This window comes from Balaenoptera physalus (assembly GCF_965194825.1).
Source record: "Balaenoptera physalus genome assembly, chromosome: X".
NCBI classification, from domain to species: Eukaryota; Metazoa; Chordata; class Mammalia; order Artiodactyla; family Balaenopteridae; genus Balaenoptera; species Balaenoptera physalus.
In genome coordinates, this window is record NC_138903.1 from 2108561 (window position 1) to 2132461 (window position 23901).

The 23901-nt window shown below is 43.3% G+C and overlaps 1 protein-coding gene across 1 annotated transcript in view; it reads right to left on the reverse strand.

The window, feature by feature from the left end:
• The window catches only part of LOC309652436 (matrix-remodeling-associated protein 5-like), a 118953-nt gene extending 101647 nt beyond the window's left edge, over positions 1 to 17306 (reverse strand). The window contains exons 1-2 of the mRNA XM_082446208.1: positions 17261 to 17306; positions 16954 to 17051 (exon numbers count right to left, since the gene is read on the reverse strand). The gene's annotated coding sequence lies outside the window, so the exon portion shown is untranslated. The remainder of the gene's footprint in view (positions 1 to 16953; positions 17052 to 17260) is intronic.
• Positions 17307 to 23901: the final 6595 nt, after the last annotated feature.

Consider the following 23901-nt stretch of genomic DNA (forward strand, 5'->3'; position numbering starts at 1 on the left):
TGAAGTCCCAACAATGAGGGTCCGTGAGAGAGAAACAACACTCTGGCTTTGCACTATGTCTTTATTTCCTCTGTACTCAGAATAGACTCGACTCAGCGTAGAATTTTAGACATCCAGAAATTTCTCTTTCATGCTTAAAAGACATTCTTCTAGCTTCCAGCCCTCCTGATGGTGTAGAGATGTCTTCTCTGGGTCTTACCGGATACTTTGAGGTCACCTGTCTATTTTAAGTTTTCCTCTCTGTTTTTGAACGTTCACCATGTTCCTGCTATGTGTTTGATGGTGTGTTTATTTTTCCATACCATGATTTTTGAACTGGGGAATTAAAGTCGTTCACATATGTACACACTGCTATATTTATTTATTTTTAAATTATGGTCATATCTCATTAAAAAAATTTTTTTTAAAATTTATTTTTATTTTTGGCCTCATTGGGTCTTTGTTGCTGCGTGCGAGCTTTTCTCTAGTTCTGGCGAGCGGGGTCTACTCTTTGTTGTGGTGCGTGGGCTTCTCACTGCAGTGGCTTCTCTTGTTGCGGAGCATGGGCTCTAGGCGCGCGGGCTCAGTAGTTGTGGCTCACAGGCTCTAGAGCACAGGCTCAGTAGTTGTGGCATGCGGGCTCAGCAGTTGTAGTTCGTGGGCTCTAGAACGCAGGCTCAGTAGTTGTGGCACATGGGCTATTTGCTCCGTGGCGTGTGGGATCTTCCCAGACCAGGGCTCGAACCCGTGTCCCCTGCACTGGCAGGCGGATTCTTAACCACTGCACCACCAGGGAAGTCCCGACACTGCTATATTTAAAATGGATAACCAATAACATCCCAATACGTAGGCGTCTTTATTTTTTTTTTCAGTTACCTTAACCATCATCAGCTTTCTATTTTTCAAAATTGTGTTGCAAACTGTTTTCTGCTGTTTCCCTTTCTCTTTGTGCATGATTATGCAGTTTAATCATGTACTCTCATTTTTGTAGGGTTTGCCTCCATACTTACTACAAATGCTTCTCTTCAGGAATGGCCTCAGACTGGCACCTGGGAAATAATGAGTTCTGATGCATTAGAACAGTCTGTCTGAGAAGAACATTTCTGTATGCTTGACATTTTGGGCCAAGTGGTACAAATCTGATCAAATAGTTTATTCTTAATTTGTGCTATTTGATGAATGCAGGTCTTTGCTCTAGGGGTCTGGGATCTGAAGAGCTGAAATTGTGAGGTAGGCACTTCAGCCTTCATGACAGATCCCCAGTAGAATTCCTGGACACCAAGGCTTGGGTGGGCTAACTTGGCCAGAGTTCAGATATGTTCTCACATACCACTGCTGGGACAATTAGCCGTATCCACGTAATTCCACCGGCAGAGGACACCTGGACGTAGTGCCTTGTTCCTCCTGGACTTCGTCCCACAGACCTTCAGGCTTTGCTAATTTTAAGGAAGGAGGACGAGAGACTGTTCTGGGCTAACGGTAACGTCTACCTTGATAGGGTTGGTTGCATAGACATATTTATTTGTCAAAACTTATCATACGGTACACTTAATATTTGTGCATTTCACTGTATGTAAACTTTACCTAGAAATAATTGTAAACAAATAGTAAAACCTAGTTAATGATACGTATACTGAAAATTTCAGGGTAGCCTGTGTGGATGTCTGTACGTAGTTTAAAATGTCTCAAAAAGAAACGTAGAATAATGGATGGAAACTGGGATAGATAAATGGACAGACAGGCCTACAAAGCAAGTCTAGGAAAACGGTAATGCTTCACTCTAGGTGATGAGTACAGGAATGCTCAGTGTACAATCTTTTCAAATTATATGTTTAAAAATTTTCCTAATAAAATATTTGAAAAAATCACAATTGGAACATTCCAACAAACTCTCCATTTTTACTGTGATTGTGAAACTGAAGTATTGATCTCAATAAAGTTTCCTCAAGAAAAAATAAATAAATAAAATGGATAACCAACAAGGACCTACTGTAGAGCACAGGGAACTCTACTGAATACTCTGTAATCACCTAAATGGGAAAAGAATCTGAAGAAGAAGAGGTACATGTATACGTATAACTGAATCACTTTACTGTGCACCTGAAACTAACGCAACATTGTTCATCCCCTATACTCCAATATAAAATAAAAAGTTAAAAAAAAAAGTCATTCACAGATCTGCTAAAATGAGCCACCACTGTTTCTTCAAGTGTGACTCAGCCCCTTCTTTCTTTCTTTTTTTTTTAAATTTTCTTACCAACTGTGTGACCTTAAAATTAAAAAAAAAAAAAAAAAAGTCCACAACTATTCTGGTTCTTAATTTTCTCCTCTGGGTCAGATAATCTCCAAAGATCCTTCCAACTTTAGAGACACAAGACTACAATTCTGTCACTTAAGAGGAGGAATGAGAGAAACTCTAAATGGACACGTTTTCTTTGTCTCCTTGTTTTTCTCCCCTTTTAAAAATTTTAAACTTTTAATGCTTATGTGATTACAGATTCAAAACGTGTTGCAAAAATAGGACAGGGAGGTCTCTCTCTTGTATGTTTTTAGTATTTTACTATTTACAAGGGAAACATTTACTAATACACAAATTATTCAGATTAGCTGACTTTGCAGTTTAAATGTCCTTGGAATCATTTCACTGTTTCCTTTCTATTTTTTTCTCCCAAATTCCTATAACTGTTTTTTTTAAATTATAGTTGATTTAAAATATTATGTTAGTTTCAGGTAAAAACAAAGTGATTCAAAACTTTTATAGTCTATACTCCATTTCCAGTTATTACAAAATATTGGCTATATTCCCTGTGCTGTACAATGTAGCCTTTGTTTTATACACAGTAGTTTATATCTCTTACTCCCCTCCCCCTACGTTGCCCCTCCCCGCTTCCCTCTCCCCACTGGGAACCACTAGTTTCTTCTCTATATGTGTGAGTCTATTTCTTTTTTGTTGTATTCACAAAAGCACCAAAGAGTGCTTCTGTATTACTCATCTATCTTCCTTATTCCTGCTACATTAAAACCAACTTTTTAAAAATTGAGGTATAGCTGATTTACAATATTATATTAAAGTGTACAAAGTAGTGATTCCAAATTGTTATAGATTATACTCCATTTATAGTTATCACAAAATACTGGCAACACTCCCTGTGTTGTACAATATATCCTCATAGCTTATTTATTTTATACCTAGTAGTTTGTTCCTCTTAATCCCCTCCCCCTATCTTGCCCCTCCCCGCTTCCCTCTCCCCACTGGGAACCACTAGTTTCTCCTCTGTATCTGTGAGTCTGCTTCTGTTTTGCTATATTCACTAGTTTGTTGCATTTTTGTTTAGATTCCACATATAAATGATATCAGATGATATTTGTCTTTGACTTACTTCACTTAGTATGATCATCTCTAGGTCCATCCACGTTGCTGCAAATGACATTATTTCATTCTTTTTTATGGCTGAGTAGTGTTCCATTGTACATATGTGCCACATCTTCTCTACCCATTCCTCTGTCGATGGACATTTAGGCTGCTTCCATGTCTTGGCTATCGTGAATAGTGCTGCTGTGAACATGGGGGTGCATGTGTCTTTTCTAATTAGAGTCTCGTCTGATTCATGCCCAGGAGTGGGATTGCTGGACCAAGCATCCCTCACTCTTGGCTTCACACAAGCCCCACCTTCGTTCTGCTTTGGGGTTGTGTTCCTGCATCCTGTCGCTCCCTTTCCACCCACTATTACGGCGCATGAATCCTCTCCATTGTGCCCCCCGCATTCTGCTCTAAGGATATTTTCATATTCAGGTTCTCAGCAGCCGCAGCATGCGTTCCCCTCTCTCCTCTAGGGCACCACCTTCCCATGGTCTCTCTGGACAGCACCTCCTCATTCACGTCCTCTCCATCAATCGCGAGGCCAGCGGAGGCGGCTGAGCCTTGCAGATTTTGTACTTCATCGGAGATTTGCATCTCGCAATCACGTCTACTTTCCGCAGCCTCCCGAACTTCTCACCAGGCGCCAACTCTCGGAGGATCATTCCGTCCGCAGGGGTGATGGGGGCTTTTGTGGGTGTTTCCCTTTTTCTTGAGCAATGAACTCTGCGTTCTGAGCCGTGCACACCTGGCGTCCCGTCGCCTCTCAGGAGAACCTTCTCCAAAGCGACTACATCTCGATAAAAAGGAAAACTGGGACAGCACACCTCGTTTTGCGTGTGAGTGGAAAGCTGGAAACCTGTCGACGTTTCCGATCAGAATACTCTTGGCTCAGTTCCTGGGGGCTGGCTTTTCGTGCGGAGCCAGAGGTGGACGGCAGAACATTCTTTTTGCTTTCCACCTTCTCTGCAGCAGATCCCGGAAGTGGTTTTCCCATGGAGTAAATGAGAACAATAAATGAGAAACTCACCAAACAGATAAAGCAGCAATTTTATTGCTTAAAGATTTATCACGCAAACACAGTTTAGTGTTTTGTCACTGTAATGCAGTCTAGCGGATAAATAGAAGCATTGCTTAGGGGGGAAAAAAGTCGAGGGAGCTGGAAAAATATCCAGAAATAATGTCTTGTGTAAAATCTCACAGAAGCTGGGTTTAAATACTTCCTATCACCTCATTAGCATTTGTAGCAGCCGTCCTCAAGCCAATTCATGAAGAAATCTAAGAAATATGATCTGAAGATTGCACTGAAAAGTTTGTGCCCAGAAAGCAATGTGGAATTTAAAATGCTGTCTGTATTTCTAGTAGCAAATTTACTAACACACCAACCCAAATATTTAACTTCATGTAATACATCACTTGCTGTATAAATGGTCCTCTGGAGCAGCATGAGGGAAAAAGGTTATTTTATGGAGAAATGATGATAAAGGAATTTATTGTTTGTTTTTTTGCATTTGCCCTTATTCTCATGTATCAGAAAGTCTGCTAGCAAACACAGCAATGGCATTACCAGACTTACTTATCTTCCCTGTTGCAGGTAATGTAGGTTATGAAACTTCATATTTTCCGAAGCAATCGTTCATCTGCACTTTTTTTATGACGGAAATTTCTAAATGCTACGCAAAGGGGCAAAGACACGAAACACGCAGTGTTTATCTAAATGCTATAGTCATTCCTTATTTTTCCATATGTCATATGTTCCTGAAACCGTAAATTCATACGCCCGACCAACCTGAAATAGTTCTCCAGAATTCAACGTCATCTAAATGACCAGATGCATCAGGGAATGTGAATCTGAATTTTGAAATATAGGCTATAGTTCTTAAAAACAGGAAATTTATTCTGACTATTCTAGCAATACACTGACCCTGATTAAAAAGCAGACATAGACTATCTGGGTACAGCACTGACTTTGAATCCCAGTCTAATGTAATATTTAGAACCGCTGTGATTTGTTTAATAAGAAGGAAGACGATTACGTACATAATTTGAAAATAGAGCTTGTTGATCAAAACACAAAATCTTGCAGGGCTATGAAGGTAGAGATGACCAGGAGTTTGGGGGAAGCTTACAGAAATGATCTTTTATCCCCCAGGGAACACAGCAAGACCACACCCTACCTGCACCCCAGCCCAATACTGGTACGTTGGACAATGTTAACTGATTCTGACCAACGGCAACTGGGCAGAAGACCGGTCCCATTAAAAACAAAAATCTCCCAACCAGTGGCGCCCCAAGGGATCAGTCTATTCTACATACAAGAAAGAAGAGAACATGTATCTGTAGGAAACTTAAACATTAACAGTAAAACTAATCTCTTTTCTAACGCACTTGTAGAAGTGACATAACCATCGCCTTTGTCATATTGGTTGCACCGAACAAAGCTGGTCCATTGTGGAAAAGGTCTACACAAGAGTGTATTAGGAGGGGAAGGCCACAAGCATCCTCTCTAGGGGCTGCCCACCCCAAAAAATGGCCCACGAGAATCCCCCAACGGGGAACAACCCCGCTGGGCTCTGTAGGAACTAGACATAAATATTTTCGTCCTGACCCACTGAGATTTGGAGATTATTTTTACTACTCTTAGCACAAACTGCCCTGCACCAGATAACTTTCTGAAACTTTCAAGTGGGAGTTTCAAGGTGAAAAATGTGAGCCTTCGGAAAGAGAAGCGTTCCTATTATGTGTGTCCTTCCTGGATGTCAGGTTACAGCTTTACTGACCTGGTTCTTGCCTTTGCTCCACGTAAATAACCACGGGGACATGTTCTGCAGCCCAGCCTTGGAGCCTGGCTGTCACAAAAGTCAAAAGAAGTTTCATGAGAGCAAAAGCACAGCCACATTCTATGAAAGGTTAATCTTTTTTTTTTTTTTTTTAACTGCATTAATACAGATACTGTTATTTCAATGGTCTTCCTACTTCCCCTTCCATCTGTTAAAGTGAAAATGAAGGCAGGTTGCGGTTTCTGAGTTTACACTTCACGGGACGTTTTGAACAATCTAATCCAGGACATGAAGATAGTCTTAGGCTCCTCGTCTCTTTAAAAATATGATTTCCTTATCCTCCTACTCTGTTGGTGGGAATGTAAACTGGTGCAGCCACTATGAGAGCAGTATGGAGGTTCCTTAACAAAATCAATATAGAACTACCATATGATCCAGCAATCCCACTCCTGGACATATGTCCAGACAAAAGTATAATTCAAAAAGATACATGCACCCCAATGTTCACAGCAGCACTATTCACAATAGCCAAGACATGGAATCAAGCTAAATGTCCATCGACGGATAAATGGATAAAGAAGATGTGGTACGTATATACAATGGAATATTACTCAGCCATAAAAAAGAACAAAATCATGCCATTTGCAGCAACATGGATGGATCTGGAGATCATCGTACTAAGTGAAGTAAGTCAGACAGAGAAAGACAAATACCATATGATATCACTTATACGTGGAATCTAAAATTATGGCACAAATGAGCTTACCTATGAAACAGATACAGACTTACAGACATAGAGAACAGACTTGCGGTAGCCAAGGGGGAGGGGTGGGGGGGAGGGATGGATTGGGAGTTTGGGATTAGCAGATGCAAACTATTACGTATAGGATGGATAAACAACAAGGACCTACTGTAGAGCACAGAGAACTCTATTCAATATCTTATAATAACCTAAAACCAAAAAGAATCTGAAAAAATATATATATATATGAAACTGAATCACTTTGCTGTACACCTGAAACACTGCAAATCCACTGTACTTCAGTTAAGAACAAAAAAACAATAAAGCACCAAGGTGATCTCTTTCTGTAGAAAGTCCATTAATCTAAACTTTGAAATCCCTCCTGGCCATGTCACAGAGAATACCCTGTTCCAGCAGACCTCCTCTCCATCTGCCCTGAAAGCATGAAGTGGTATCCTCTGCTCTCAGTCCGGAAAGCGTTCTTGAAGTCTCCTCCCGAGAACGGTCACTGGGGGAATGCGTCTTTAATTGCTACCAAAAAAAACCCAAGAAACAAAAAAAGCATTTGGCAACGGAAGATGTGCAAGATAAAAGTTTAATTTGCTGCTGATTGCATGTGGGCTCCGGAGATGGATGATTTATCTCTGACATTTGGCAGCAAATGTTAGGAGGCTTAGCCTCTTGTTTACATGCTTTGGAGTTTGTGCAATTGTACAGTACGGAGAGGCTCTGGAGGGATGTTTAGCTTTCTCTCTGAGCTTATGATTACCATGGACGTGCAAGTATGAGGCTCAGAGGAATGTGAAGGGGTCATTTAGAGAAAGCAATTCCACACTTGCTCCACTGATGGCAATTCTGGGGCATCTGTGATTTGGGGGTGCTTCTCACACTCTCTGTGACACCTACGAACTCCTCTTGGGAGGCTCCAGTACGAAATGTGTCGGAAAGGCTGTAAAACGTCTAAAGCTTATACTCTCTCCAGAACCCAGGTTGCCAACAAAGCTAGGTGTACTAGTTTCCTGTGGCTGCCATAACAAAATACCGTAAATTGGGTTGGCAAGACAATGAGAAGTTATTCTCTTCCAGCTCTGGAGGCCAGAAGTCTGAGACCAAGGTGTCAGCAGGCTTGGTTTCTTCTAGAGGCTCCTGGGGAGAATCTGCTCCGCCCACCATCCCTCACCAACTGACGGTGGCTGTGGGTTGTAGACGCATCACTCCCATCTCTGTTTCCATGGTTACACGCCATTCTCCGAGCCTTCCTCATTTTGAAGGACACCCTCCTGGGATTTAGTGTTCAGCCTCCTGCAGGATGACCTCATCTTAACCAGTTACACCTGCAAAGACCCTCTTTCCAAAGACAATCACACTCAGAGGTTCAAGATGAACATAAATTTGGGGAGAAGCTATTCAACCTATTCAAGGCTCCTTCTCTTTCCTTAAGCAGGTGATGTGGTCCTCGAGCTCCTCCTCCTGTTCATCCTTCCACAGAAAAATAAATGTGTCTTTTGCATTGGAAAACCTGTGCGCCAAACCCCAGCCCACAGAGACTGGAGGGGACCATTACTTCTCAACTCTAGGTTTCAAGGAAAGCTCTCCCAAAATATTTCATTGCATTTTCAAATGAGATCTGTGCAAACATCACAATGGTGTTGATGGGTCTTGGCCCATGTTTATACATACATTCACTCTGAAAGAAGTTTAAAAAATTTTTCCCCCATACATAGAAAAGGTCGCCTTAACTGCAACCATCTTTGCATTATTCGTATTCATACCTTGTCAGTTTTCACTAATCCTGCAATTTAAGAATATCCAAAGAGCGATTTATGTCTCTGGGCTTTAGAGCTGCTTCCCTTCTCCCTGGCGCCAGGGTGGCCCCAAGACAAGCTCCACGTCAAACAGTTTAAATCCTTCAACGTTTATTGACTGCAGTGAAAGGAGATCTCTGGACAGGCAACATTTACATAAACTACCGATTAACAACGGCTGAGTGATATTCCCATATATACATATACACACCACATCTTCTTTTCCCACTCATCTATTGATGGACACTTAGGTTGCTTCTCAGTCCTAAAAAAGAGTAAAATATTGCCATTTGCAGTAACATGGATGGACCTAGAGATTATCAGACTGAGTGAAGTCAGTCAGACAAAGACAACTATCATAGGATATCACTTATATGTGGAATCTAAAAAATAATACAAATGAATTTATTTACAAAACAGAATCAGACTCACAGGCACAGAAAGTAAACTTATGGTTACCAAAGGGGAAATGGAGGGGAAGGATAAAAGAGGAGTTTGGGAGTAGCAGATACACACTTCTATATACAAAACAGATATACAACAAGGATTTACTGTAGAGCACAAGAAACTCTGTTCAATATCTTGTCGTAATCTATAATGGAAAAGAATCTGGAGAAGAATATCTCTCCATCTATCTATAACTGAATATATATATAACTGAATCACCTTGCTGTATCCCTGAAACTATTCCAATATTATAAATCAACTATAGTTCAGTAAAAATAATATAAAAATGGCAATGAGCTGGCATTTATCAACGGTCAATAGGTTATTGACAATGTAGCTTGTGCACAGACTTATGACGTAGCTGTGCTGATCACACTAAAGTGCCTGCCTTTTAAGTGACCTGATTCCACCCAGACAAGGGAAGAGGAGGGGGTGTAGGGAAGAGAGGTGGGAAAACAGGTTGGAGAGACAGATGGGTCCAAAAAATGCATGGCCACGTACTGTATGTGAAGGAATGTGAATGTCATCCTCAACGTGATGGGAAGTCAGGGGACAGTTTTAGGTAAGAAAGATGGTGGAAGGTTTACGTTTCTGCACATCCTTTGGCGGGAGGGCAGCAAAGACTATGCGGGGTGATGGTGGATGCAGACGCTCGGCCGGGGGGCTATCGCAGGCATGCAGGTAAGAGAGGGGGGTGGATTTAATGAGTAGCTCTCTTAGAGATGAAGGAAAGGGACAGGTTCAGGATAGGCTTTGGAGGCAGAAACACCATCCTATGAACTGGATGTTGTTCTAGGGGAGATGGGGGGGAGGAGAGATGTCAGGAAGGGACCTTGGGTTTTGCTCTTGACCGTGGAGCCAAGACTGACGGAGGAGGTGTAACGGGAAGTGACCGAGAGTTCCCTTGCCGACGTAACTTTTGAGATCTGTAGCGGATAATCCAAACATGAAGAGGAAGGGGGGGTATCTTAGGGGGTTCTTGGCTTCCGTGACAAATATATGAGCATCAAAGCGATGTCAATTATGCTCAGAAACGAAAATGGATTCTAAATTCTGAGTCGCACGAGGAGTATGCCTGAATCAGAAAACCCTACAAATCCGCTGCTACAGTTCCCTTGTTATTCACAGACGGCCCCTTCCAAGAGATTCCATTTTGCACACGCGTGTTTGCAAAGGCGTCTTTGGAGCTACACTCTTCTTCGTCCTGCATACAAATACTTCTCTGTCTGTCAAGTCCTCGTCTTTGCTGGAAGGGTCGCTGTCTCTCTGCCTCTGGGTTTTGGAAGCAGTAGCTCCCTATTGTTCCTTGAGAACCTCCTGACCTGCATGGAACGGAAATCAAACCATCGACTGACGTCTTGGGTAGTCAGGCTGTGAGCACAGGCTACGTATTCAGATCGAGATAGTCAAGGAGCTTACTGTCTTCTCCCCTTTTTCTTATTTGTGGGGAGCTAGGGTGCAGCTACCATGGCTGAAACTGGGGAAAACGTAGGCACTGCAGAATCTCTTTATGTTTCAGAATCTACGACAGTAGATGTCAAAAACACGTCTCCCCTGTGACTCCCTTGCCCACGTTTCCTAGGAATTTCAAGGCTTTGGATTAGACAAACATTCACTGAGCAGCTGAAATAGGACCAGTACTGCATGAGGCTTTATCCACACAAGGTAAATAGGTTTCATTCTTATCTTGAAGAAGAGGTTTCCCACGTAGTTTGGAGGAAAGAAATCCTTTTAGCTCAGGGCACTCTGTTTAAAAAAAAAAAAAGACACATACAGTGCACTACAAGGGGAGAGGGGAATCCGTATAAAAAGGCCTACGGAGCAATGAAAACCAGAAGAGCTCACTGGCTTTCTCCGTGTCACTTGGCAACACTTCTCTCCATCCGAGAGAGTAGAAGATGAAGCAGAAAGTACAGAAATGATCCAACAGATGCTCAGACCCTTACACACAAATGCTTGTTAAATTGCTCATAACCCCCTTGGGCCAGCCCTGCCCCTTGCCATCCGCCATGACGTTCTGCTATTTTGGCAACACCAATATGCACTGACATTCCTCACGGAAAATGTGAGTTTAGAAAAGGCAGAGCGTAATCAGATTCAAGAAGTGATCTCTCTGTTAGGAAAGATCTTGCCCACGAAGAATAATATATGAATACTCATCGATATTAATGGATTAATGAGTTACCATCTTCTGAAACGCTGGGGCCAATTGTTCCTCAGAACTGGAGTGGCTACCAAAAGGTCTTGTAGGATGAGAGAATCCAGCTCATCAACCCGAAGTCTAGTACTCAAGAAAAAGCCCAAATGGTATGCATCACACTTTGTTTAAAATTTCACTCCGGTCCTGAATCTTCCCTGCCAAGTTTTAAGTACGAAATGCCATAAAGAGACGTTAAATGTTGGTTGCCTAACAGGAGAGACGAGACATCTGTGGTGATTCCTCCAATGGTCTATCTTACTACAGAATTGCTTACAAGGATAACATTACACGAGCTCTGATTCGGTGTTTATCAAGGGTAAATATGCATCCTTGGGGTTTCTAGACAATGAGGCAGTTCCTGTATGCCTGCTGCGTGGAATTCTGGCTGATAAGATGCCTGGGTGACCCCACCAGACACAGCGTCTGCCGTGGTTTGAAATATTTGTCATGGCGAAGCTAGCTTCTCATAAATAGACACAGTCCTAAGGCATATCTTAAGAGACTGTCGCAATATTTGCGTTTTCTTATATATTGCTTAAAGATTCTTGGGCATGTGCGCCTTTTGTCTGAACTGACTGTGATGACTATTTCTGGCATCTTCTGCAAAAACAGGTTATCTGGTCGTTTTTATTACTTTATACACAATTACAAACCGTCCGCCTTCCAAAGTGAAAAGAACTTCTGGGTAAAGCATAATAAGCCTGGGATGCGAGGGATGGTTACTACAGCTGCTTCATGAAACAAAATGAGACCATATCCTTCTCCACATTTAGTTGGTGGCAACAAATTGTGAGGCTGGCAGTTTCGTTTCTGATGCAGAGTAAAGAAGTGAGTAATTCACTTTCGTCCCAGGGTGGGTGCCTTTGTCATTTTAAAATTAAACTGAGTTTGAATCTGCCCTGCAATGTTTTTTCTTATTTTATTTTTTAATTGAGTAGAGTTGATTTACAATGTTGTGTTAGTTTCAGGTGTACAGCAAAGTGATTCATTTATATATATATATATAATATATATTCTTACATATAATATATATTCTTATACATAACATATATCTACTCTTTTTCATACTCTTTTCCATTATAGGTTAATTACAAGATACTGAGTAGAGTTCCCCGTGCTCTACAGTAGGTCCCCGTTGTTTATCTATTTTATATCTAGCAGTGTGTATCTGCTAATCCCAAACTCCTAATTTATCCCCCTTCCCTTTCCCCTTTGGTAACCATGAGCTTGTTTTCTATGTCTGTGAGTCTGTTTCGGTTTTGTAAGTAAGTTGCTTTGTATTATTTTTTTTAGATTCCACGTGTAAGTGATATCACAGGATATTTGTCTTTCTCTGTCTGACTGACTTCACTTAGTATGATCATCTCTAGGTCCATCCATGTTGCTGCAAATGGCATGATTTCATTCCTTTTTATGGCTGAGAAGCAACCTAAGTGTCCATTCATATATGAATGGATAAAGAAGATGTGGTTTATATACACAATGGAATATTACTCCTCCATAACAAAGAATGAAATAACGCCCTGCATTCTTTAAATGAACTGGGAACACAGATTTTCTAGAGAGGAATGTAAGGGAGAAAGAAACACCCTGCAGACCTCATAGCTGCAGGGCTGCCAGCAGCCAGTTCCTTCAAACGCCGTGACCGTAACAGGGTGACCGGATGGGTGTCTTTTCCTCAGCAGTGAGGAGCGCAGAACACATGGAAACTTTCTGGAGTTACTGGAATTTTTAGGTGGCATCACAGCTGTCTGAATGCTGTATGCCTGGCCAGCTGGCTACTTTCTCTCTTTTATTTTTTCAGATCCTTCCCTTAATTTGTATTTGGACGTTGCAAATGATGTTTCAGAATGACTTTAGAATACTGTTACCGCGCCCATATGTTCCAGCAAAAATTCTATCCTTTATTCGGCCCAGTGCTTAATGCATCCTAAGATGTATGCACACACGCACACACACACGCGCGTGCACACGCGCACACACACACACACACACACACATACGTAGACATTATGATGGTTAATTTTATGTGTCTTGATTGAGCCACAAAGTGCCCAGATATTTGGTCAGACATGATTCTGGGTGTGTCTGGGAGGGCGTTTCTTGATGGGATTAACATTTTTAAAAAATTGAAGTAGATTTGATTTACTATGTTGTGTTAGATTTAGGTGTAAAGCAAAGTGATTCAGTTACACATATATGTATGTTCTTTTTCAGATTCTTTTCCATTATGGTTTATTACAAGATACTGAATATAGTTCCCCAGGCTGTATACAGTAGGACCTTGTTGGGTGAGGTTAACACTTGAATCAGGAGGCTGAATAAAACAGACTGCCCTTCACCATGTGGGTGGGCCTCATCCAGTTGACTGAAGGCCTGAGGCGAACAAAAGGATCCACTCTCCCACAGAAAGGAAGGAACTTCTCTCTGTCTAACTGTCTTCAAACAGGGACATCTGTCTTCTGCCTTCAGACTCAGAGTGCAGCTGACATTATCAACTCTTCTGAGCCTGCAGCTTGCTGACTATAGGTCTTGTGGCTTCTCAGTTTCCATAACTGCATGAGCCACTTCCCTACAGCAAATCTCCTTATATATACATCACTACGGTCTGCATGTTTATGCTCTCCAAAATCCACATGTTGGAGCCCTAACCCCCAAGGTGATGGTATGAAGAGGTGAAGAGGGTAGGAGAGTGGTGCCCCCATGAATGGGATTAGTGCCCTTATAAAAGAGACCCCAGAGAGCTCCCTCACCCCTTCCTCCGTGTGAGGACACAGCAAGAAAATGTCCGTCTGTGAACCAGGAATCAGGCTCTCAGCAGACACCAGATCTGCCAGCAGATGTTGAAATCTCACCCTCCAGAACTGGAAAAATAAACGTCTGTTGTTTCTAAACCACTCAGCCTGTGGCACTTTGTTATAACAGCCCAAATGGGCTATACATATATGTACCAAATATGCAATAATAATATATATTATTATTTTATGTATGATAATATATATGACATATATATATAATATATGTTATATATATTACATATATATGCCATATATATTATCATATATAATATGTCCATCTTATATCTAATCTTGAATATAATATATGTTCTCTGGGGAATATATATATATATTCACAAATTCACACACATAGATCTATCTGCATATACAGATGCAAACGCATATTCATTTCCATTTCCAGCTGATATATTACAACCCAAAAGCATGGGCAGGTTAAGACCCCACGTGGAAGGATGGAGCCTGTGAACAACGGCAGACAGGCATCTGCCAGCAGGTAATTCCCTCTCCCTTCCTCTGTTTGAGGGTCAGTTCCTTCCGTCCACGGGAAAGGGGGTGCCTGAGACAGAGCAGCCAGCCTTGCTTATACCCAGAAGTGGTAACCCCGCCTTGCCCTGTCTCTCCCTCCTTCCCTGCCTCGGCCCCTGTTCCCCCTCTTCCACTTCCTTGGACCAGCACCGCCTCATTGCTTTCTCCTTGCTTTTGGGGGGACCCCACCTAAGACATGGACCCTTGAGCTCACTGAGGCACCAGCATCCACAGTTCATCCCTGAGCTGCACTTCTCATGCCTGGTATTTCTCGAAAATGCTCAGTGGTAATTGGCGGAGGGCAGGCATGGTGCTGGGGCAGGACTGATAAAAATGAGAAGCTGCAACCCCTACCCTCACATCGCTCAGAGACCACAGGGCAAACGGGGGATGAGGAGGGAAGTGAGACCAGGGCTATCATGAAATGACAAACTGCAAAGAGACCATCTATGGGGCGTGCCTGGCCCTGCTGGGGGGATGCCGGGGGAGTAGCAGGGAGGGGGTGAATCTCTGGGGCTGATTCCATAAGCAGAGGCATGTGCGTCTCAGGGGGAGATGTTAGGGGAGCATTTCTCGGGGCAGAAAGCCGCAGAGGGATGCTGTAAATGAGATTCAGGGCAGGGTAACGTCCACGGTGCAGACGTGGCAACGGGTCCTGCAGTGCGGGGAAGAGACACATAGCTGCTGGTTCGGGACCACGGACAGAGACAGAGGTGACACAGGGCGCCGGGGCCTTGCAGGCTTCCTGGGCAACTCTCTCAGTAAGGGACCGATCTTTGGGAACTGAACAAGCCTCTAATGCACCCTGTATCAGGGTCTTCCCAAAGTTATCTATTCGAACACCCTTGGTCTCCTCAAGAGAGAGGCAAGGAGACTCGGGGTGGCAGGACGTAGCAACGGGAAGCAGAGGAACGGAGTTCAGGCTCCAAACAGCCCAGCCGGGGGCCGAGCGGCCAAGACGGCGGAGCAGAAAGACCCCGAGCTCACCTCGTCTCACGGACACACCAAAATCACAACTCTGCAGGACAGCCATTGATGAAAAAGACTGCAACCTACCAGAAAAGATCTTCTACAAACTAAAGACAAAACAGCCAAGTCTGTTTGTTTTCTGCCCTGAATCTCAAAGGGTTCCAGGAGTCTCCTCCCTCCGGGATCAATCGCATGGACCTGGTTTGGGTTGGGTCACCACCTCTTGATCAATAAGCCCCGCAAACGATGGTGACAGCAGAAGACGGTCGTAGAGAAGCTACTCGTGAATCAAAAAGATCCTTTCAACGATGGGGAATTACCAGGGGGTGGGAAGCCACCCAGGACTGGCTAAAACTAGTTTATTGCGCCTAAAACTAACTTATTTTTTGTGTGAACTGTTAGCGATCTTCAAAAGAAGATATGCAGTGATAGGAAGGTAACGAATAGACAAAGGAATGAACAAAACAAGCATGGCTCCACCAGCCGCTTCAAACATCGAGAACATTTCCGAATCATTATTACTCTCTGGGATCCCCTTTCCTTTCAATGCTCCTTGAGAACCACTCCCACCAGAGTTAAGTATTTTCCCAAATTTTATGTGCAATAAGAAAATAGTAATGACTTCACCACAGATCTCTGTATTTCTCAATAACATATTAGTATTCCATTCTGCTTGTTTTATTCATTGAGAGCACACTGTCTGGTCTTCTGTACTCTTTTCTCTCAACTGTGCATTTCTAAAATGCACGAGGACATTGCCTGTATACTCAGTCAATTTGCTTCACTTCTGTACAATATTCCACTGTCAATCACTTCACACTCTATATATCTGCTCTCCTGCCAACAAACACGTGGGTTGTCTGCAGGTTGCGGTATTGGAGGCATTACTCCTGAGAACATGCTTATACACGGACACACATGCAAGACATTCTCTATAGAGTTTCTACCAATGAGGGGAACTTCTGAGTCACCTTCAGCTTTTCAACACGGCGCCAAATGGATTTCCAAAGCAACTGTACCAATGTACAGTCCCGGCAGCAAGGGATGAGTCTCGTCACTGCTTGCATATGCATCAACAGAGGGTTTTATCCATGGGCAGAGGCTACTAACTGATCCCAAACCAAATTATCCCTCTTCTCAGCTTGGCAACACCTCCCAGCGGGTCTCAGCATCTGATGTGTCTGTGTGGTTGGGTTCTGGCTAAAGGAACGCTGAGTTGAAGGATGTACACCATGGAAACCTCCCATGGGTAAGCGTGCACGTGTTTTCTCTCTTTCAGCTGTGCGGCACCGAAGCAACGGCAACAAAAAACACCAAGAGCAACAAACCAACAAATGAAAACAGGGGTACCTTGGGAGGCAGGTGTCGAAGATGGCAGAGGACCAGTTTGGCCAGGAACCTGGATCTCTCACTCCCCGCCGGGAAGAAATCTCCTCAAGTAGGAACACCTGCAAAGGACGAGTCATTTAAAATAAATAAACTGTGATTGCGTTATGAAATTCTCCGGTGTCTTTGTCAAAGCAGTTCGCATTACTCTCACTAACACAGCCGCCGACTTCCTAACTAGATCAACCTCCTGCCTCTCCAATGACAGCGTAGCCAATGTGAGTTTCTCATTTTCAAACACGATTGGTTGACTTTTCAGCTGGTTACTCACCTGCGTGATTCCGCTTCTGGGAAGCCCGAATTTTCTTGTCTTTTGCTCACCTAGAGAATGTAAAATAATTGTAAGAAAATATGAGAATATGCAGATATATGTATATAAATAGCTGTAGACTTCTATAGCTACCCTACATAGGGGGTATAGGAGTATGTGTAATAAACATATTTAGAAATGTGGCAATTTGGGAAATTTTTCAGGATTTAGCTCTTTCATATCAGGGCTTTTTAGAATATCTAGGGAGCCACGTGTTCTGAGGGACGTATATTTGTGCCCTGATTATGAAGGGCTTTACGCTGGTATACAGAATTTTATGTGGGTATCATTCATGCCCCTTAGAATCTTATAATCAAAAAAACATTCCAAAGATTAAAAACCCATTAGCCTTATTGTAACTAGATATTCCTGGGTGATAGCCAGCCTCTAGACGAACACAGTCCTGTAGAAGTTTCTGCAATGTTGGAATAACGTTCTACGCTGCGCCATCCAACATGGCGGCTACCCAGCACTTACTTGAAACACAGCTAGTATGACCAAGGAAGTAAGGTTTTAAGTTGTCTTTTATTTTAAATCATTTACATTTAGTTAGACAGGGATGACTACTGGCTACCATGTTAGGCCACGGGAATACATCTCTAGACCCTTCCCACTCAACACGTGGACCACCATCAGCATCTCCTAGGTGCCAGCCACGAACGGATGTTCTCGAGTCTCGCCTCGGACTTACCATGTCAGACTCACATGTGAGCAGGTTAAAGTTGGAGAACACCACGTTAGAGTTGTTTCACACAGATTTCCCATGTTTCTTCTCCTTCCTGAATCTGTCCCAAACAAAGCATGGTGGTGTCCTTCCATTACCCAATGACAATGACACCACCCATGTCTCTACCTGCAAGTCCTTCAAATTCAGCTCATCTGTGCTCAAGATTATCAAGCTTTTCCTCATTTTGTTTCTAAAATTAGAGCAAAATATGCTGCACAATTTTTGCACTGTTGTGTAGCACCACGTGGTACCTGACATAGAATGGGGAGATGCTTAATATTGTTTCTATAAGAAAGTGACGTCCAATGAATAACTGGTTGAAGCAAGCACTTGTATGCTACAGATTTCCAACGCCAAGCACACTGTTAATGAAAACAAACACCGCGGCGTGGCCCCTTCAGATGAACCCTTGCCGAGACTTCTCCCATGATGGCGTGCGTCTGATGCCTAAGGCACAAGCATCTCTTATAAAAATTCCACCACCCGCCTTATCACAGTTTTCAGTCACACGCTGTTAAACTTGACTGGACCTGACATGGAACTATCCTTCTGCCCAGAAGGGCCTTTAATACATGACGTTTGATCACTGTAAAGGCCAGGTGGCTTTTACGTCAGTAGCAATTTGGAGGAAAACCATTCAAGGGGCACAAGAAATTGGGTTAACAATGGAAGAATTAACTGGGAGGTAGGGTGGGTAATTACTCTCAGAATAATCATGGGTAACAATTCTGTAGCACCTACTGTGTGCAAGCATCAGACTAAAAGTCTGGCGTGCATTAACACCTTGGATCCAGCATGACCAGGACATTGATGGAAAGAGGCCACTGGGAGACCAGTCAGAAGGAGGCGGATTCAGTCCCAGGAGGGAGAAACCCAAGTGTCGCAGTGGGTTTGGGGAAAAGTGGCTGGGCTGGGTATTGCTTTGTTGGTAGATTCTCTAAGATTTACCATTACTCGGATCAGGACAGAAAGAAAGGAATCAATAAGCACCAACTTCCAGATTTTGACTTGAATAATTATGTATATATACAGTTGACCCTTGAACAACACAGGTTTGAACTGTGTGGGTCCACTTCTAAGCACATTTTTTCCACTAAATACGTACGACAGTACCACACGATCCAAAGTTAGTTGAACCCTGGTATATGGAGGAACCATGGACACAGAGTGCTGACTATAAGTTATACTTGAATTTTTGGTTCCCTGAACCTCCACGTGGTTCAAGGGTCAACTACAGTGGGACCATTCTGAGAAGGGGAAACGTGGAGGGTAAGAAGAGATTTGGAGGATTTTATTTTTAGAACGGGGTCGGGGGCTGGAGAGTGTAAGCCAAAGTTCTCAAATGATTAGAACAAAGCCGTCCTATCCCTGAGCTGCTCTAAATGATCACAAGGCGGGAAATACCACAAATAAGGTAATGTGCCTAGGTCGGGTTTTCTCTTTTAGAGAGAGGTCGACCACCATTTTCGTCCTGGATTTATCCTATTTGTCAACGGCTGTGAGACTCTTTCATGCATTTCTCAGTGGCTCACCTGTTCCCCATGGAGCCCATTTGTTCTCAGAAGACAAGTTGGGTTCCATGATGCCAGAACTAGTGGTCAAGGAGGGTGGTCCCTGATGCTCCCCTAAATCTTCACAGAGACAGAGATGTCTGGCTCCAGGCTCTTATCCCAGCAAGTTCAACTCTGGCTTGTCCTGATTCAGCTCCAATCAGACACACCTGGGGGCTTGTGGTAGAAGGAGACGTCTAAGCCATGGACCACCCACCATGTTTGATGTATCCATTGTAGGTGTCATCAGATGGCTACAGGTGTTGGCTCTCCAGTTTGCATACCCCATGGCCATGCTACCACTGGGGTCCTGCCACCCGCTAGCCAAGCTTCCATTTCTTCCGAACCCAGGCTATTTAGAGAGAATCATGGAGTATATATGTCAACCCCAATCTCCCATATATCCACCATGGATACTAGGTATAAAATAGATCACTAATGAGAACCTACTGTGTAGCACAGGAAACTCTACTCACTGCTGTGTGGTGACCTAAATGGGAAGGAAATCCAAAAGAGGCGACATATGTATACGTAGAGCTGATTCACTTTGCTGTACAGCAGAAACTAATACAGTATGGTAAAGCAACTCTACTCCCATAAAAATTAAAAAAAAAAAAAAAAGAGAGAGGGGAGAGAAGATGGCGGAAGAGTAAGACGCGGAGATCACCTTCCTCCCCACAAATACACCAGAAATACATCTACACGTGGAACAACTCCTACAGAACACCCACTGAACGCTGGCAGAAGACCTCAGACCTCCCAAAAGGCAAGAAACTCCCCACGTACCTGGGGAGGGGAAAAGAAAAAAGAAACAACAGAGACAAAAGAATAGGGACGGGACCTGCACCAGTGGGAGGGAGCCGTGAAGGAGGAAAGGTTTCCACACACTAGGAAGCCCCTTCGTGGGAGGAGATGCGGGTGGCGGAGGGGGGAGCTTCGGAGCCACGGAGGAGAGCGCAGCCACAGGGGTGCAGAGGGCAAAGCGGAGAGATTCCCGCACGGAGGCTCGGCGCCGAGCAGCGCTCACCAGCCCGAGAGGCTTGTCTGCTCCCCCGCCGGGGCGGGCGGGGCTGGGAGCGGAGGCTCGGGCTGCGGTCGGATCGCAGGGAGAGGACTGGGGTTGGCGGCGTGAACACAGCCTGAAGGGGTTAGTGCGCCACAGCTAGACGGGCGGGAGTCCGGGAAAAGTCTGCAGCTGCCGAAGAGGCAAGAGACTTTTTCTTACCTCTCTGTTTCCTGGTGCGCGAGGAGAGGGGATTCAGAGCGCCCCCTAAACGAGCTCCAGAGGCGGGTGCGAGCCGCGGCTACCAGTGCGGGCCCCAGAGACGGGCATGAGACGCTAAGGCTGCTGCTGCTGCCGCCACCAAGAAGCCTGTGTGCGAGCCCAGGTCACTCTCCACACCGCCCCTCCCGGGAGCTGCTGCAGCCCGCCACGGCCAGGCTCCCGTGATCCGGGGACAACTTCCCCGGGAGAACGCACGGCGCGCCTCAGGCTGCTGCAACGTCACGACGCCTCTGACGCCGCAGGCGCGCCCCGCCTCCTCCGTACCGCTCCCTCCCCCGGCCTGAGTGAGCCAGAGCCCCCGAAGCAGCTGCGCCTTTAACCCCGTCCTGTCTGGGCGGGGAACAGACGCCCTCAGGCGACCTACACGCAGAGGCGGGTCCAAATCCAGAGCTGAACCCCGGGAGCTGTGCGAACACAGAAGAGAAAGGGAAATCTCTCCCAGCAGCCTCAGAAGCAGCGGATTAAATCTCCACAAACAACTTGATGTGCCCGCATCTGTTGAATACCTGAATAGACAACGAATCATCCCAAATTCAGGAGGTGGACTTTGGGAGCAGGATATATTAATTTTTCCCCTTTTCCTTTTTTTGTGAGTGTATATGTGTATGCTTCTGGGTGAGATTTTGTCTCTATAGCTTTGCTTTCACCATTAGTCCTAGGATTAGGTCCGTCCGTTTTTTTTTTTTTTTTTTACTTAAAAAAATTTTTTTTCGCAATAAATGTTTTCTTAATAATTTTTTCCTTATTTTCTATTTTTAAAAATTAAAAAAAATTTAATAAGATTTTTCATATTTTTTATTTTAAAAAATTAAAAATTTTTTTCTTAATTTTTTTCTTATTTTTTATAAAAAATTAATAAATCTATTTTTAAAAATTAAAAAAATTTTTTTCTTAATAAATTTATTCTTAATAATTTTTTTCTTATTTTTTATTATAATAGCTTTAGTTTATTTTATTTTATCCCCTTTCCTTCTTTCTTTCTATTTTTTCTCCCTTTTATTCTGAGCCATGTGGATGAAAGGCTCTTGGTGCTCCAGCCAGGCATCAGGGCTGTGCCTCTGAGGTGGGAGAGCCAACTTCAGGACACTGGTCCACAAGAGACCTCCCAGCTCCACGTAATACCAAACGGCGAAAATCTCTCAGAGATCTCCATCTCAACATCAAGACCCAGCTTCACTCAACGACCAGCAAGCTACAGTGCTGGACACCCTATGCCAAACAACTAGCAAGACAGGAACACAGCCCCATCCATTAGCAGAGAGGCTGCCTAAAATCATAATAAGGCCACAGACACCCCAAAACACACCACCGGACGCGGTCCTGCCCACCAGAAAGACAAGATCCAACCTCATCCACCAGAACACAGGCACTAGTCCCCTCCACCAGGAAGCCTACACAACCCACTGAACCAACCTTAGCCACTGGGGACAGATACCAAAAACAACGGGAACTACGAACCTGCAGCCTGTAAAAAGGAGACCCCAAACACAGTTAAGATAAGCAAAATGAGAAGACAGAAAAACACACAGCAGGTGAAGGAGCAGGGTCAAAACACACCAGACCTAACAAATGAAGAGGAAATAGGTAGTCTACCTGAAAAAGAATTCAGAATAATGATAGTAAAGATGATCCAAAATCTTGGAAATAGAATAGACAAAATGCAAGAAACATTTAACAAGGACGTAGAAGAACTAAAGAGGAACCAAGCAACGATGAAAAACACAATAAATGAGATTAAAAATACTCTAGATGGGATCAATAGCAGAATAACTGAGGCAGAAGAACGGAGAAGTGATCTGGAAGATAAAATGGTGGAAATAACTACTGCAGAGCAGGATAAAGAAAAAAGAATGAAAAGAACTGAGGACAGTCTCAGAGACCTCTGGGACAACATTAAACACCCCAACATTCGAATTATAGGGGTCCCAGAAGAAGAAGAGAAAAAGAAAGGGACTGAGAAAATATTTGAAGAGATTATAGTTGAAAACTTCCCTAATATGGGAAAGGAAATAGTTAATCAAGTCCAGGAAGCACAGAGAGTCCCATACAGGATAAATCCAAGGAGAAACACGCAAAGACACATATTAATCAAACTGTCAAAAATTAAATATAAAGAAAACATATTAAAAGCAGCAAGGGAAAAACAACAAATAACACACAAGGGAACCCCCATAAGGTTAACAGCTGATCTTTCAGCAGAAACTCTGCAAGCCAGAAGGGAGTGGCAGGATATACTTAAAGTGATGAAGGAGAAAAACCTACAACCAAGATTAATCTACCCAGCAAGGATCTCATTCAGATTTGATGGAGAAATTAAAACCTTTACAGACAAGCAAAAGCTGAGAGAGTTCAGCACCACCAAACCAGCTTTACAACAAATGCTAAAGGAACTTCTCTAGGCAAGAAACACAAGAGAAGGAAAACACCTACAATAACAAACCCAAAACATTTAAGAAAATGGGAATAGGAACATACATATCGATAATTACCTTAAATGTAAATGGATTAAATGCTCCCACCAAAAGACACAGACTGGCTGAATGGATACAAAAACAAGACCCATATATATGCTGTCTACAAGAGACCCACTTCAGACCTAGAGACACATACAGACTGAAAGTGAGGGGATGGAAAAAGATATTCCATGCAAATGGAAATCAAAAGAAAGCTGGAGTAGCAATTCTCATATCAGACAAAATAGACTTTAAAATGAAGACTATTACAAGAGACAAAGAAGGACACTATATAACGATCAAGGGATCGATCCAAGAGGAAGGTATAACAATTGTAAATATTTATGCACCCAACATAGGAGCACCTCAATACATAAGGCAAATAGTAACAGCCATAAAAGGGGAAATCGACAGCAACACAATCATAGTAGGGGACTTTAACACCCCACTTTCACCAATGGACAGATCATCCAAAATGAAAATAAATAAGGAAACACAAGCTTTAAATGATACATTAAACAAGATTGACTTAATTGATATTTATAAGACATTCCACCCAAAAACAACAGAATACACATTTTTCTCAA